The 16274-nt window shown below is 42.8% G+C and overlaps 1 protein-coding gene across 3 annotated transcripts in view; it reads right to left on the minus strand.

The window, feature by feature from the left end:
• Nucleotides 1-15958, minus strand: part of LOC133478596 (tetraspanin-18B-like) — a 45742-nt gene extending 29784 nt beyond the window's left edge. Inside the window, exon 1 of one of the 3 annotated variants that reach the window (XM_061774823.1) lies at nt 15650-15958. The gene's annotated coding sequence lies outside the window, so the exon portion shown is untranslated. The remainder of the gene's footprint in view (nt 1-15649) is intronic. The other 2 variants (XM_061774826.1, XM_061774827.1) reach the window with 2 other exon arrangements.
• Between the last annotated feature and the right edge of the window lie 316 nt (nt 15959-16274).

The raw sequence follows: 16274 nt of genomic DNA on the forward strand, positions 1-16274 counted from the left end.
GACTGGACAAAGATAATTGTTTTGCTTTCCTATGCTGCTCTGTCGACGACTGGTTAGAGCGTCTGCCTCACAGTTCTGAGGACCGGGGTTCAATCCCCGGCCCCGCCTGTGTGGAGTTTGCATGTTCTCCCCGTGCCTGCGGGGGTTTTCTCCGGGCACTCCGGTTTCCTCCCACATCCTCAAAACATGCATGCTAGGTTAATTGTGGACTCTAAATTGCCCATAGGTGTGAATGTGAGTGTGACTGGTTGTTTGTTTATATGTGCCCTGCGATTGGCTGGCAACCGGTTCAGGGTGTACCCCGCCTCCTGCCCGATGATACCTGGGATAGGCTCCAGCGCTCCCGCGACCCTCGTGAGGATAAGCGGTTCAGATAATGGATGCATGGATGCTTCTCTGTCTCTCTCACTTCTGTATAATGGAGGTGCTTGTTTTGCTTCGACTTCAGTAAGGGGTGACAACTTTTAAGATTTGTACCTTTTCTTCTCTTTGCAAAGACTTTTCTTTTTTGTAATAAAACCCCACAAAGACAAGATTGCTTCCTTACTTATTCTGTCAGAGAAAGATTTGCCAAAACATTATGTTGGAATAATCAAGTACAAGGATAAAATATGCTCGCTTGGTTGAAGAGCAATTCTGAATACACAAGAGAAAATTAAACATTTCACTTAATAATGAACGACCAATTGGTTCCCTCTTTTAGATAATCAACAGTATTTTCTTAAATTCACACGCATATAGCAGGAAACTGCATTTTCTTCCATTTTCATCCACTTTCCATTCCGTTTATCCTCACTAGGGTCGCGGGTGTGCTGGAGCCTATCCCAGCTGACGCTGGCCGAGAGGCGGGGTACACGCTTGACTGGTCGCCAGCCAATCGCAGGGCACATATAAAAAAACCACCCATTCACACTCACATTCACACCCACGGGCAATTTAGAGTCTTAGATCAACCTACCACGCATTTGTTCTCCGATGTGGGAGGAAACCGGAGTGCCCGGAGAAAACCCACAGGGAGAACATGCAAACGCCACACAGGCGGGGCCGGGATTTGAACCCCGGTCCCCAGAACTGTAAGGCCTCATCAAATTCATGACTTGAGTTTGACTCGAGTCCAAGTCATGGGACTTGAGTCCACACCTCTGGTTCACAGTCATAACCTCCTTCCAAGGGAAACCATGGCTAAGATGTGGCCCGTGAAAAAAAGTTTGACACCCCTGCGAATGGTCTATTCAGTCAAAAAAAAAAAAACCTCAATTCCATTCATCTTTTCTTAAAATTAAGTGTGCCCGGACAAAGAGCTCAAAGATATCCTCTGACAAGGTATCATGGGCATGAGAGTCCCAGAAGAAAGCCAGGATGGAAAGAAATGTGGGAAATGTGGTTGGACATTTTCCATAGTACAAACTTGCAAAAATGCAGTGCATCAGGCGGGCAGGGAGAACCTCCAGTGGTGGAGATGTCAGGAAAATCATGCTGGGCTCAACACAAAAAGCACTCAAAGAAATTAGATCTCATCTGCTGATCTTTTGAGTGTATTAGTCACATGTAAACAGGGCGCGGCATCAGTGAGAACTTATCCTGCCCCTTGGCTTGAAAAGAATACATCAAACACCACCAAATGAAACAATTTTGCAAAGACAGATATTTAGGGGTCTAAATAAAAACTTCAGTGGGAGTTTGGTCTTGGGAATGAGTGGGGTTTAAGGTTAACTGGCCCAACTGAGACACCCTCTCCTCGAGATTCCCCTGCCTCCGGGGCCGAGCTGTGGGAAAGGGACTTCATGCAATTACATCACATTGATTTATGTGAAGCGGAGGAAAGATAGGGGAGAGGATGGAAAGTGAGCTGCTTGGAAGCGATCCAGGATCACGTCCCTGAAGAAACACAAGTCAATAAAAGTTTACGCCACAAAACAAGATGGATGAGTGACAAATGTGTCACAATGGATGTGGTCAGAGAAACCCCACAAGGTATCACGGTGAGGGCAAACTTACCGAAAATGAATACCTTTGATTGACAGCAGCTAAACAGCAATCGAAATAAAAATGATTATTTAACTGAACACATGCTGTTAACACATTGAGAATAGTAATGTCGCTTCCTCTAGGGGAGGCGATGACAAGTGTCTTGCTTGAGAAGATGCTGCTCATGCTGTATTGACTATTAAGTGAAATGAGTGATGAAATTGCGAGCAAACCACTCAACCGCAGCAGTTGTAATTAAACAGCACATTTCATGACTGTAGCAGGACCACAGGACTGACCACAGATGGGTTATTTACTGTATAATGAAATGCATTACTGCTCCTACGCTTATTCAAGCATTCACAGGTGTCCTGTGCCCAAAAATAACTAATGTTACTTCCATTATGTGGGAAATGTCACAAATCCAAATCCAGCAGCCCTGCCACTTATGCTTTTTTAAAATGATTTATACCAAAAGTTCTCCACAACAACTAAAATGTACAGTATGATGATTACCCCAGCATGAGAATTGGGTTATTATCAGCAAACAAGAAGAGGAGATGGGAAAAAAAATCGTATAAAAATGCTCTGTGGAGCATACACAAGAGATACGATTCAATAATTTTGTTTTTTAACTTGCAGAACTCTCCATCTGTCTGCAATCTGTCAAACTGCTTGGAGGAACAACAGACCTAAGGTTCACGCCAAAGGCAACAGAACAAATATGTACATGCAGACAGCCAGCGAATCATTTGAAGAGGTTTCTGAAAGCTTGCACTATAGACTGCTGGGGGAGGGGGACGTGCTCTAGATGTGGCGAATGTAAGGGAAGCTTACTTGGGGAAAAAACGGTTTGAAGGGGAACATCTGTTCCTTGTTAAATAAAAAAAAAAAAAAAAAAAAAAGGCAGTCCAATTCCAAATTGCCTACAGAGATAAGCAAATGTGCTTTTGGTAATAGATCACAACATTTCTTCATTGTTTCTTTTAGCATCGTTTTAGTGAGGTGGGACCCTCACGCGTTATGCCGTGTGATCTGCAAGGATATGCTGATATGATATTAGTATAATACTATTTTAATCTTAATTATAATTTACATGAATAAAAATGCATTCTATTATACAACCCCAATTCCAATGAAGTTGGGACGTTGTGTTAAACTTCATAATGAGCCACACATTTTCAATGGGAGACAGGTCTGGACTGCAGGCAGGCCAGTCTAGTACCCGCACTTTTTTAGTACGAAGCCACGCTGTTGTAACACGTGCAGAATGTGGTTTGGCATTGTCTTGCTGAAATAAGCAGGGGCGTCCATGAAAAAGACGTTGCTTGGATGGCAGCATATGTTTCTCCAAAACCTGTATGTAGCTTTCAGCATTGCCTTCACAGATGTGTAAGTTACCCATAACAGTCCGGATGGTTCTTTTCCTCTTTGGCCCGGAGGACACGACGTCCATAATTTCCAAAAACAATTTGAAATGTGGACTCGTCGGACCACAGAACACTTTTCCGCTTTGCATCAGTCCATCTTAGATGAGCTCGGGCCCGGAGAAGCCGCCGGCGTTTCTGGGTGTTGTTGATGAATGGCTTTTGCTCTGGATAGAAGAGTTTCAAGTTGCACTTACGGCTGTAGCGCCGAACTGTATTTATTGACATTGGTTTTCTGAAGTGTCGTGCCCATGTGGTGATATCCTTTACACATTGTCGGTTTTTGATGCAGGGCATTCAATGTTGGTTTTAGGCCTTGCCGCTTACATGCGGTGATTTCTCCAGATTCTCTGAACCTTTTGATGATATTATGGACCGTAGATGATGAAATCCCTAAATTCCTTGCAATTGTACGTTGAGGAACATTGCCCTTAAACTGTTCAACTATTTTCTCCCGCACTTGTTCACAAAGAGGTGAACCTCGCCCCATCTTTGCTTGTGAAAAACTGAGCAATTCAGGGAAGCTCTTTTTATACCCAATCATGGAACCCACCTGTTCCAAATTAGCCTGTTCCAAACAGGTGTTTGATGAGCATTCCTCAACTTTCTCAGTCTTTTTTGCCACCTGTCCCAGCTTTTTTGGAACGTGTTGCATCCATTAAATTCTAAGTTAATGATTATTTGCTAAAAACAATAAAGTTTTTAAAGTTTGAACATTAAATATCTTGTCTTTGTAGTGTATTCAATTAAATATAGGTCGAACATGATTTGCAAATCATTTGCAAATCATTTGCAAATCATTGTATTCTGCTTTTATTTAAGTTTAACACAACATCCCAACTTCATTGGAATTGGGGTTGTACAACCAGTTTGATATAAAACACAATTAGATACAATATACATAAGTAGGGTGTCCCGGCTCCAGCTTTCCATCAGTGTGGGGCTCCTTGGCCTGTAAATCATTGAAGACCCCTAATATAAACCATTTTAAAAAGTTACAACGGTTAGCAATATCAGCTTGGAGAAGAGGCAAGTTATCGGTGATCGGTATCAGTGCAAAGAAACAGTTATCGTGCATCCCTAAAAATAATCGTGAGTTGCAGCTCTACAGCAGACGCTCGTCTCTTTTCCTATGGTACACCTTTGAAGTGGAAAATTGACCCATATGCACACACCATGTTATATGATTTAATAATCTTTTAACATTTGAGCTGTCTCTTTGATTTAGCAAGGGTGTTGTTTGGGTAGAGGTAGACGAATGTATACATCATCAATGAGCTATTTTGATGATATCCAGCTCATAATGATAGGGTCTATCTGACCTTACATAGCAGTCACTTTGAAAAATATCAATTTTCGTATCTGATTTTGATCCACAAGGGATCCCGGCTAGATTATGATATGAGGATGTGATTTTGCTTCAACTGCCTTGATGTCGATCCAAACACAGCCACATGAGAGAAAAAAATGGAAATTCACTATCTTAGACCTTGGTTACTCCTGCTTTGGAATCGGCCTCCAGCTCAGTGTTATCATGAAAGGCGATCATTTTCTATTTTTGTCCTCGCCTCTTGGAGCGAGGCCGGAGCAGTTCAAAGGTGCTGAAAACTAACGTAGATGACGTAACAGCAGCTTCATCGTCCTGATGTGGGACAAAACATCCAGGATTACCTGAGAGCATCCATCCTTCCATAAATATTACGCAGCCGGGACACCTCCAGCTTTTAACGCAACACATGCTTGGCTTTCCGCTGATAAATGCATGAGCACATCGAGCTTACTTTAGAGCATCAAAGGTTGATACATTGGCACACTTTCCAGTGCACCGCGTTCTCATTTGCCTAAGCTTCAAAGACAGGAAGGTGCAATGAGGTGAAGATTTAAGGAAAAAAAACACATGTGCCTGTGCTTGCTATGATAAATATGAAAGACATTTTGCAGTAACTAACCTATATTCTGGCTCCTGTCTTTCAGGAAAATCAAGCGTTTTCACAACACTGCCTTACACACACGCAAACATGCGCGCGCGCACACACACACACACACACACACACGCACACACACAGGCAATGACGGACTCCTTGCCCAGAGGACAGGCCTTGTTTTAGTGTAGTGACCCATGAACGTTGTCTTGGCTGGCGAGCTTTTAAGGCAGCACTGGGTTAAAATTTTCACAATGAAATATGAAAAAATCATGAAGCAGTGGGGGGCTTGGGTTTTGCCAGCTAATTGTTTCCTCTTTTGAGGAAGACTGCAACTAAACGTCTACAGCATGTATGTTTGATCTGCTGGTAACGGGCTGTGTTGGAGCACTGTGAGAGCTGCACGTGGTGCAACGGCAAGTTTAAAGAAGCGTAAAAAGCTGTGCTAAATCATTAAAGGACACCAGGCCGCTTCAAATATATACAGCAGTATTAAAAGTCCATTGAAGCTATTCTCGGGTTTTATTTCTAAATACATACATTAACTATGTTTGAAGATAAGTGCTGAAAAAGCTGAATTGTTGAGATATATAGCATTGAACTCTTTTGCACCATCTCAGTTGTCTGGATTTTTGGGGCGGGGTTAAAACAGTGGACATATGATACAAGCAGGGCACCCAGCATGAGTTGGCCCGCCCCCACGAAATAAACACCCACCGCCATGTCGTGGCTATTCGGCAAAATTACAGCTTCCTTATTTATAATAAGTTATTAATATATAAGTTATTAAGTTATAATCACCATTATGACCAGTATTGCGTGCAATTGGCCATCAAGCTATGCCTACAACTCGAAAAAAATTTTTTTCCTGAAGTGTAACGTGTTTTGTGTTATCTGGGTTACAGTTTATCTGCCGTGATGTGACCCCCGCGTAGCGAGGCAGTGAGAAGTGCCCCGACGGCCACTTGCCAGTCCGCCAGCGGCTAGAGTGGCCGCCGGAGGTCCGGTGCAACGACGTTAGGGTCGTCAGCCACACAGTTACCGGCCGCGACGTTTCGAGGCGAGGAGGAGGAGGGAAAAAAGGGTGACCGTGGTGCACGGTCTGCTGTGACCACAGCGGTGTGATGCACGCTGAATTTCAAAGGAGGGAAAATTGTCCCATTGTCATTTCGCTGGGGTCGGTGGCTGCCTCTGACCTTGGTTTATGAATGTTTCGGCTTACAAAAGGGGTCACGGAACTAATGAAGGTCTTAACCCGAGGTTCCACTGTATTTGGTCTAATGATGTGGTTGTGCATGGGCAGTAAAACGAGCAAAAGAAAGGATATTTACAGTGACTGCATAACGAGTCCGCCATTGAGCTGCTTTGCTTGTTTATGCAGAGTGTAAAGGTTCAGAAGGGGGAAAACAGTCTTGGCCGCACATAGCTCTATAATGTGGATTAGGCCTACTGTATGGAGGGACCCCATCCCAAACGGTTTGTTGTTTTTACATTTTAGAGTGATAAACTTCCTTTTCAACTCATGTGACAGCTAAGAATAATTCCGTGTTCAATTAATGAATGTTTAGATACTGTAGTTTTGTCCTGGAATAGGATAGATAACTGCCATAAATTCAACATTTCCTATGGGGATAAAAAGGTCAACCTTAGGGTAGATCCAAGCTGTCACTGGAGTAAAACAAACCACAAAAGAGCTTCTGTGTAGACACACTAATGTTGATCTTTGCATCGTTAGTTCCTATTTCTCATTTCTTGTACTTTAACAAGGTGGAGGAAAAGAACAAGCTGCTCGCTTCCAGACTTGTGTTCCTTGCAGGAGTGAGCTCATTAGTCGACCTCTGCACTAAGTTATCACAGATATTATTTAGATCCGATCCAAATTGGTGCTGTGAATTTCTGCCAAAATCAAACCCTTATCATCTGGTGCTGTGGTAGCTGACAATGAACCCACATTATATCTGAGGTAAGTCTCATCCTGTGGGAGGCACCAATACCTTGCTGGAATCACACCGGAGCTGCAGGAAGTAACACCATGGACATGGTGTGTGGGCTACAAAGGCAGCACAAAGGAGCAGGAAAATGTGTTCATATTTTTATGACATGTAAACACACAGGGTTGAAAAGGAGCCCAGTTGTGTCCATTAAAGTCCAAAAAAGAGTTTCTCTTAGCTATGTTTACCGGTTGAAAGCACAAGAGTTAAAGTTGCAAGTTATTTACGTATTTTCTTTCAAAATACATCAGAATCTCGATAAAACAGACCCCGACATAAGGAACATCGGATAAAACGGGCTGTCGCGACTGAACAATGTGTCCAAAAATATTTTCTATTCGTCACTTAAACTGCCGTTGACAAAGTCTGTTAGTTCCAGAATTGGCTGCTGTTGTTTACTGGCGATGTGGCGCAATGCAGGTAGAGAATGGGACTGACAGATTTCCGGGTCACAAATATTTAAAAAAATAAAAATAAAATAGATCCAATTCCAAAAGACATGCCTCCCGTGTTGATGTGGGGCATTGACATGGCGGTCATGTCATGATGGATTCATCTATTGTCTATTGCATATAGACTCGCATTAGAGCGAGTCCTCAGAGTATTAACTCTGAGGAATACAGATCACAGGTCTCTGGAGTTTGAAACATGCTATTTTTGGTACAGTAACATTCCATCCATCCATCCATTTTCTGAGCCGCTTCTCCTCACTAGGCTCGCGGGCGTGCTGGAGCCTATCCCAGCTATCATCAGGCAGGAGGCGGGGTACACCCTGAACTCGTTGCCAGCCAATCGCAGGGCACATACAGACAAACAACCATTTGCACTCACATTCACACCTACGGGCAATTTATAGTCTCCAATTCATGCATGTTTTTGGGATGTGGGAGGAAACCGGAGTGCCCGGAGAAAACCCACGCAGGCACGGGGAGAACATGCAAACTCCAAAAAGGCGGGGCCGGGAATTGAACCCCGGTCCTCAGAACTGTGAGGCTGATGCTCTAACCAGTCGACCACCGTGTATATTAATTATTATATAGATTTTTTTTTGTCAAGCCGTTCGCCTTTGGCAACTGATTTGGAAATAGGAAGCACACTAATTCCTCGCGGCTCATGAAAGCGACTCGCCTATGGTGAGTACTGTATGTCAAAAAAGTCACTATGACCTTGGATAGAATGTGAAACTTTGAAACATTTTCAAGCTTTTTCTTAACTGTTTAGGCCATGAAAAAAACCTCCATCCATCCATTTTCTGTACCGCTTCTCCTCACGCGGGTCACGGGCGTGATGGAGCCTATCCCAGCTATCTTTGGGCGAGAGGCAGGGTACACCCTTGACTGGTCGCCAGCCAATCGCAGGGCACATATAAACAAAACAATATTCACACTCACATTCACACCTTACGAGCATTTTAGAGTCTTCGATTAACCTACCATGCATGTTTTTGGGATGTGGGAGGAAACCGGAGTACCCGGAGAAAACCCACGCTGGCACGACGAGAGCAAGCAAACTCCACACAGGCGAGGCCGGATTTGAATCCAGGTCCTCAGAACTGTGAGGCAGCTGTGCTTACTAGTTGCCCACCGTTTCGTCCCCACTAAAATCCATTTACATTAAAATTGCTGCTTTTTAGGACAAATATTCTGATAGACTAAAAAGATGAATTCATTACAACACCTCTAACTAATTTAATTATTTATGATAATTTTAATCAAGTCCCACCCCTAATACATCCATATAGATCAACATACACACACACACACACACACACAGACACACACGCACGCACGCACACGCACACACATCCAGGCAACGTCGTGTACTTGAGGTCTGTATGGTTATCACAGACTGGAAAGGCAGCGTATCATTAGCAGGCTGGGTTGGAAACCCATATCATGCTCAAAATAATTCTCTTAGATCTACTCTGTGATTCAGCCAGGCTGCAAACGCAGCCATAGCAAACAAGTTTGTGTCACACATACCAACAAACTCTGTGAACATAAATCATCAGCATCTCTCAATGATTAATGAGCTAATGTTCACTTTGTACACATAGAATGCATAGAATTTGTTTCAAACCAAATTTATCTCTGCCCATGGAATATCATCTGAAATACTACAACAGTTTAAAACAAAAGAATGTAGGTAGACAATAACCCCACATTATATTGTGGAGACTTTGATTTGCGATCACAAATAAACAGGACATTTACAAGGGCTCACATCCCCCTTCCGGCAGAGGAGATAAAAATGATAAAAAGTATAACATATTGAATAACGCCCTAAGCGACTAACGAGTGGATTCGTATAGAGCTACACTTCTGCAATTATAGTCACTTGCAAAGAAGCAGCAGCAGAGCAGGCAGGAGGGGCGGAACTAAAAGGCGAAAGGGGTTGGAAGCCGCTGAAAATGACAAAAACACCAGAAACCGGGAAAGAGTTTCTCATTTCATGAGAGAAATGCCCGAGTCAGGAAAGGAGAAAGGCATCATGGGCCAATGAGTCACGAGGAGAGGCTGCAAAAACACGCTCGGCCTCACTACCATCAATAAAAATCTCTGACAACCAGAGACAAAGAAGGTGGTGCAACAGATGAGAGGTCCCAGGAATGTGTGTCTATATTATCATAATATGCAAACAAAGAAGTTTCATCTGCAACTGTTCTCTCTGGCTTTCAGCTGACACTTTCTTTATCCAAATATACAATTCACAAACAATGTACAGGCTGCACATGCTCCAGCGTGTGCATGGTTTCCCGCATGCGTCCCATAAGGATGATAATGATATTCTCTCCACTGACGCTATAAAGCAAAGTACTGCATAGAGAAACTGATGGAAAAACACCTGGCAGTCATGTTTTCGAAGTAGTCCTTGTTAAGTTTAACACTCAAAAGCTGTTTATTTTTTTTTACAACTGGCTGTTGGTCATTCCCTTGAGCCCACCAGTGGTTTGTTCACATTCATTTTAGCTACTGGTGTGTTTTCTTGTTTGTTTGGGTTCTATTTCCTTGCTTTACTACGACGGAAATTCTTGATCAATTAATGAACTGTAGAAATAGCTCACGTTGCCTTAGATGGCATCATGTTGCATCCCTTTAGACAGCAAACTAGTTGAGGCTGATTCAGTAATGCTTCTGCTAGTTGCAGCAAAGTAGTGCCCAGCATTTCACTTTAATTGCTTCAAGACACATAAATCGACAGAATTCCGAACGATCAAGTCATTGGTTATTATGGCCAAAATTCTCCTAAATCCTGTATATCTCAAACTAATGTTGCACAACAGATATTCATATAATTAATTCCACGAAGTCCTTGGTTTTACAACAGGACCAACATACAGCATTAACATGGTACAAATAGCGTATTTATTATTTCATTTAATAACTGTCAAATATAAACACATAGCACCAGCAACCACTTGAACAGCAAGTCTTGAAGAGTGGTAGCAAAAGATCTGTTCCTCGTGTGGAAATGTTCTAAGAAGGAACAAGAATTTGTGGAGAGACTGTTGAAACAATCATACATCTATCAAGTGAGTGCTTCCTCCCTGGTGTGACTTGATTAGCACCCAGCGTCCTCTTTGCCGGCGTGCCAGGCTTATACACTAAGAGAGAACGCAGCTCTCTGGTGTGAACGTGCCATGAGAGCCTGTTGTTCAAATTTTTTCACAGACCTTTTCACAGAAAAACAACAACAAAAAGCAAGATGAAGAAAGAAACATGAGGCAGCAGTATGTGCTTCTTCTTCTTCAGCCTGACCGAAATGATCATACTGTTGCTCCTCTTCCTCTGACGTATGTCAGAGGGCTGACATCACATTAGTGCTATATCAGTGCCAGACGCAGAGGCCAGACTAAGCCTCATATGAGCTCCATGTGATAACTGTGCTCTCTCGAAGCGATGACCAAGACAACATCTCATACAGCCTTTAGCACTTTGTTTTAATTTTTTTGGCTACTTGAAAAACTGTCTAGTGGAAACATGGGTCTGCGGGGCTTGCAAGATAGAGGTTGTTTCCACATCCAGAGGTGGGGTGGAATGCGTCCTCCACTAAACTTTGCTGGAGAAGTTGCTATCTGCGAGGGCCAGCTTGTCAAAAACCTACCTTCTGCTTCATTACCTGTTAAGCGTGGCCATTATTGAGGGAAATAGGGCGCAGGCAAGATAAGAATTTGTAGTTCAAGCACAAACAGGCAACCTGTTTCCTTCTGATAAAGAGGAAGCGGCAACAGAGAGGCCGCTCAGCTTCCTGCTCCATTTCAACTCAGGTCTTCCAGCGGCCCTGCGCTGAGGTCATCCATCACCTCCTAGTACATCCTTACACGCGAGGGGAGAGTCATGCAGCAATGTGTTAATAACCTTGGATTATGTTACTTTGCGTCACAAAAATGCCCAAACTAGTTCAATGATTCTTTGAGGGCTCACCTGCACTTGAAATCACTTGCCAGTTTATTGGGCACACAACAAAAATAAAATGAATGAATGAATGTTCCCTATTGAAAAGAATGCAAATGCAATCAAGTTGTTCCAGTGCCGCACGCAACAGTACTGTACTCTATAAAAGCACAGAGTACAGTAATATATATTATAATATCTATATGTGCTTTGCCCAAAAAACAAGCACATTGTGCATGTATTTCAATTGTTGTGTGAACCTAGAGTAGGTCCACCACTAATTTAACGTCTCTACAAGTGAACAACAAGGAACCCAATTTTTTGCTGGCACCACATCAGCTGTTTTATTATTCAACAGCACAATGTTTCATGTGCTGTGAACTTTAGTTATAAAAAAAAAAAGCCGGCAGCACTCTGTCAAGAAACTCTGCTTATGGCCATTAAATACTTAACCGTACATCTTCATGGTTTTCAAGTCAGCAATAAAAATGTCACCTTTCTGAGAGTAAATTATTTTTGCCAGCTGAAAAGCAAATTTCATTTACTCATGTCTGCGGACAACAAAGATGCGGAAGCCATTACTGGCTTTGGCCTGTATCTCGCACACATTAAATGAAAGGTCCTCTAGCGATCGAGAAAAGCAATTTTCCCATTGAGCCAATAGAGACTCCATTTAGGTCCACGCTCTCTGCGGGCGACTGGCTGAGGCAGGCAAGGGCAAACGTAGCGTGACGGCCCGGCTGCCATACTGCTCAAAACCTGTGCTCTGAGCCAGAGGTCAGACACGGAATGGGGACAAATAGGAGAAAAGAATAATAGATGACTTCATTCATGAGGGGAGCGATGTATGTGAAAGCAGTGGCAGTGACCAGATGACTCGCCAAGTCTGCAAGCTCATTAGCAAGTAAATCAGATGACATTTTTTGTTAAAAAAGGGGCGGGGGGGGGGGGGGGGCGTAATCACAAGCATTCAAGCATGTGGAGCTGCAGATTGATTAATTTCTGGCCTTTTTGTAAAGACGATGTGCTGCACCGACACTCTCGGCAGGCTAAAAACCACATTAACACCATTCTGTCGATGGCAGCTGAGCAGTGAAGGAGCACTATCTCTCGCCATACATTTGTTTTCAATGGGAGTGATTTCCACACTTGTGCTGGAGAATGTGTGAGTGAGAGCAACACATTATCATAGCGACTATGAAAAAGACTGCAACAGTCTCACACCAGGTGTTGTGTGTCCATCTGTAAGCGGAACAAAGACCAATTGATAGGAGCCAACAACAGGTATCTTTATAAAAAAAAAAAAAAAAAAAAGATTCTTCTTCTGGTTAACCTTCGATTTGCTGCATGACGGCATGACATTTAAACTATGTGCCTTTACAAAAATACAAAAGATTTTGATCCAATTATAAATTGTATGACCCCGGGGATGTTCTTTTACGGTTCTACTGTACCTAATTTCTGTCCTTGCACGCAGTGATTCCGACAATGTAGCTTTATAAACACAATTCTTTGCATTTGGACGGCACAACTCATGTGAATCAAACTCTTGAGAGAAAAGCGTCCGGCAGAGTTGATTCATCTGCGGTGGCAGCTAAGCATCAATATGGCCGTCTCATTCCCATTCTCTTTCTGACAACGCAAATGTTCTCGTGAAAAAAAAAACATGTATGCAATCTCTGAGCTTCTTTCTCTACATTGACGCCACAGTTGTCTCTACGTCACTGAGAAAAAAACAACAACAAAAAAACGAGCTCCACTACAGATAGAAAGTCACAGCAGTAAAGCAGCTGAGAGCGTTAATTGTGGCAGGAACCAGTTGGTCCAATCGGTTGGGTGATTCATGCACACACAAAGACGCAAAAACACACACACACGCTCGCACACACCTGGACACTGGTTTGTGTTAATGGTTCCCATGGTGCTATTCTCCTCGGGTGAAATGCGACCTTATTTCCAGCTGTTACTGCAACTTAACTACGATTCTGCAACATTTCAATCATTGCAGATCTTTTACGCATATCCAACACTTCTACTGGTACGCTTTTACAATCTTGGCTCTCTCAGTCTACATGACTGTAAGTAACCTCAATCTTAGAAAAGGCTTTCAGAATGATGCAAAGCACTGCATACTACAAGCACAATAATAAACGTAGTTAAATGAATACCCCTGTGATAAAGTAATTTATCATTTTAACAGTATCTTTGTAAAGACAGAATTTGCCATTACATTATTGCAGAGGAGTCGGTGCGTACGGCTGCAAGCATTAAGCCAAAGCCTCCAGAAATGTAAATATAGGTCCCAGTGACATAAACCATAACGGCTACGAGTGAACTGATTTGTAGCCTTTAAGTTCCTCCGATGCATTTATCACTCCCCCAGGTCTCAGCTCTCTGCTTTGTTGCGACAATTTCAAGAAACATTTAGCCCCACCTCCAAACAAAAAGTACATAAAGGGACAAAAGTGGCTTTGCAAAAGCAGCATTTTATCATTGCGAACAAGACATGCTGACGAACAACTTCTTGACATTTTGCTGCTGGCAAAGTGGAGATTGTGGAGTGCTGAATACTGAACTGTCCACACGATGAATCTGCTTGACAAATTAGCAACCAATGGTGGTTTGCAACATCCATAAGGCATCAGCTCGGCATGCTTGGGTCCCTGGATGACCAGGGACTAAAATAGTACCCTGTAGTACCTGCATTTGCCAGCGGAAAAAGTATCCAGTTGAGCCATGTTGAGTAGTGTAATGTGCAACGGAAAAGGGACAACGTAAAGTGAATGCTTAGAAACATGTTGATTATGATGTCATTGTAGGGCTGGGCGAATTAATCCATATAGCAGCATTATTATTATTATTATTTTTTTTTTTTTTTGCCCAAAAATCATTGTTTCCCCTTAGCGACCTCTGTAACCTGCTGCACTGAATACATTGGTGACATTCCAGTTAACTAGGAACCATCTTCTATTCATTTCTTTCTTTGGCATCTGTCACTTTTCACATGGAATTTCTGAAGGAATTTCTTGTTTTACATGACTTAGACAAAATACAAAAAATTTAAAAAGCGTCTCGTTGCAGTGGAGAGCAGAGAGATGTCATGATTTTTTTTTTTTTTTTTTGGGGGGGGGGGGGGGGAGGCAGGGGGGGGGGTTTAGGGGGAATATAATGCCTGCCTCCCTTGATGGATGGTAAGTGACACTTATGATGCCAATGCCCTCCAGCGAAGCTTGAGCATCACAATCATAGGAAGATGTCAACAGGCCGGAGCCCGTGGGAAGGATGCCAGCTTGACGGACCCACACCCATCATTCCACATCACACTATACCAAGACCAATACATTAACGTCACGACGGTAATGCTGCTCAGTAAGAGGCACAATTGAACAATATGTTAGAGACGTCATTATTATTCTGGGTGTATTTACAGTGGGGTAAGAATTGCTCAGAGAGCTGTTTCGAACATTTTTGTCGCTCGCAGAACAGTTCGAGCACTACAACCACAATAATAAACGTATTGTTGAATTCATAATTGAACAAACAGTATTTTTTTTATTTTTTGGGTAAAGGCTGAATATTTAATGTAACTCTTCAATTGGATGTCATATTGTGTGGATGCTCGCTGCATTTATCCGGAGAGTGCTTTATTCGGACAGAAATGAGTCAACAACACTCTATCTAACAGGAAAACGTGGGACTAAACAAACAAACAAACAAACAAACAAACAAAAATAAATCAATGATTTACTCCAAAATATTTCCCCCAAAATAAACAATAGGTTCGCGGGGCTTGGAGATAAGAGATCATGTGACGCGTGGTGAAAAAGTAAACAAGGTGAACGCACGTTGTGAGACAATTCGCATCCAATGTGCCACAAGAAGCACATTTCAAGGAAGAATTTGGCATTTAAGTGCAAAAGTGGAGAATCACAAACCACATTTCTTACCTCGGAGCAGGAACGTTGAGCCGTGAGTCTCTTCGCTGGATGGGACGTCGACGAAATACAAGTAAAACACGAAGCGAGTTAAAAGGTCCAAGGGGACTGCTGAGACCATTCAAAATCCAGGCGGCGAGATCCGTTGCGGACACGGGAGCCGCAGCAGAAGCAAAGTGTCGCTATGCCAAAAGGGTTGAGCCAAGTCTCGGCGAGTGGAGAGGCTGAGAGGATCCATCCAGCAAGCCCGAGCCTCTCCGACAGAGTCCCCGCCCCTGGGGCCACCTTCCTCGGCTCAGGGGGAGTGGAAGACCACCACCCACTCGACACTTCATTGGGTACACCTCTGCACTCTCATCACATCCAGTAGTTGCTCTTTTTTTTTTTTTTTTTTTTTTTAAACAATTGCACAAGATACATAAAAACACTAACGTAATAACGTTGAAAGTAATCACGTTAAAACCTAATCAATTTGAACCTCCCCCCCAAAAAAAGCAATTTCTTCCGGCTCGGGTGACTGGCGTAGTCCTTTTCGCGTCTTATATATCAAAGTTATAGTACTTAAAAAGAAACAAACTCATTGTGAAAAAAAGAAGAATTCAGGTTTCACCTTTAAAATTTTACATTCATGTAGAAA

This window comes from Phyllopteryx taeniolatus, chromosome 5 (assembly GCF_024500385.1).
Source record: "Phyllopteryx taeniolatus isolate TA_2022b chromosome 5, UOR_Ptae_1.2, whole genome shotgun sequence".
Lineage (NCBI taxonomy): Eukaryota > Metazoa > Chordata > Actinopteri > Syngnathiformes > Syngnathidae > Phyllopteryx > Phyllopteryx taeniolatus.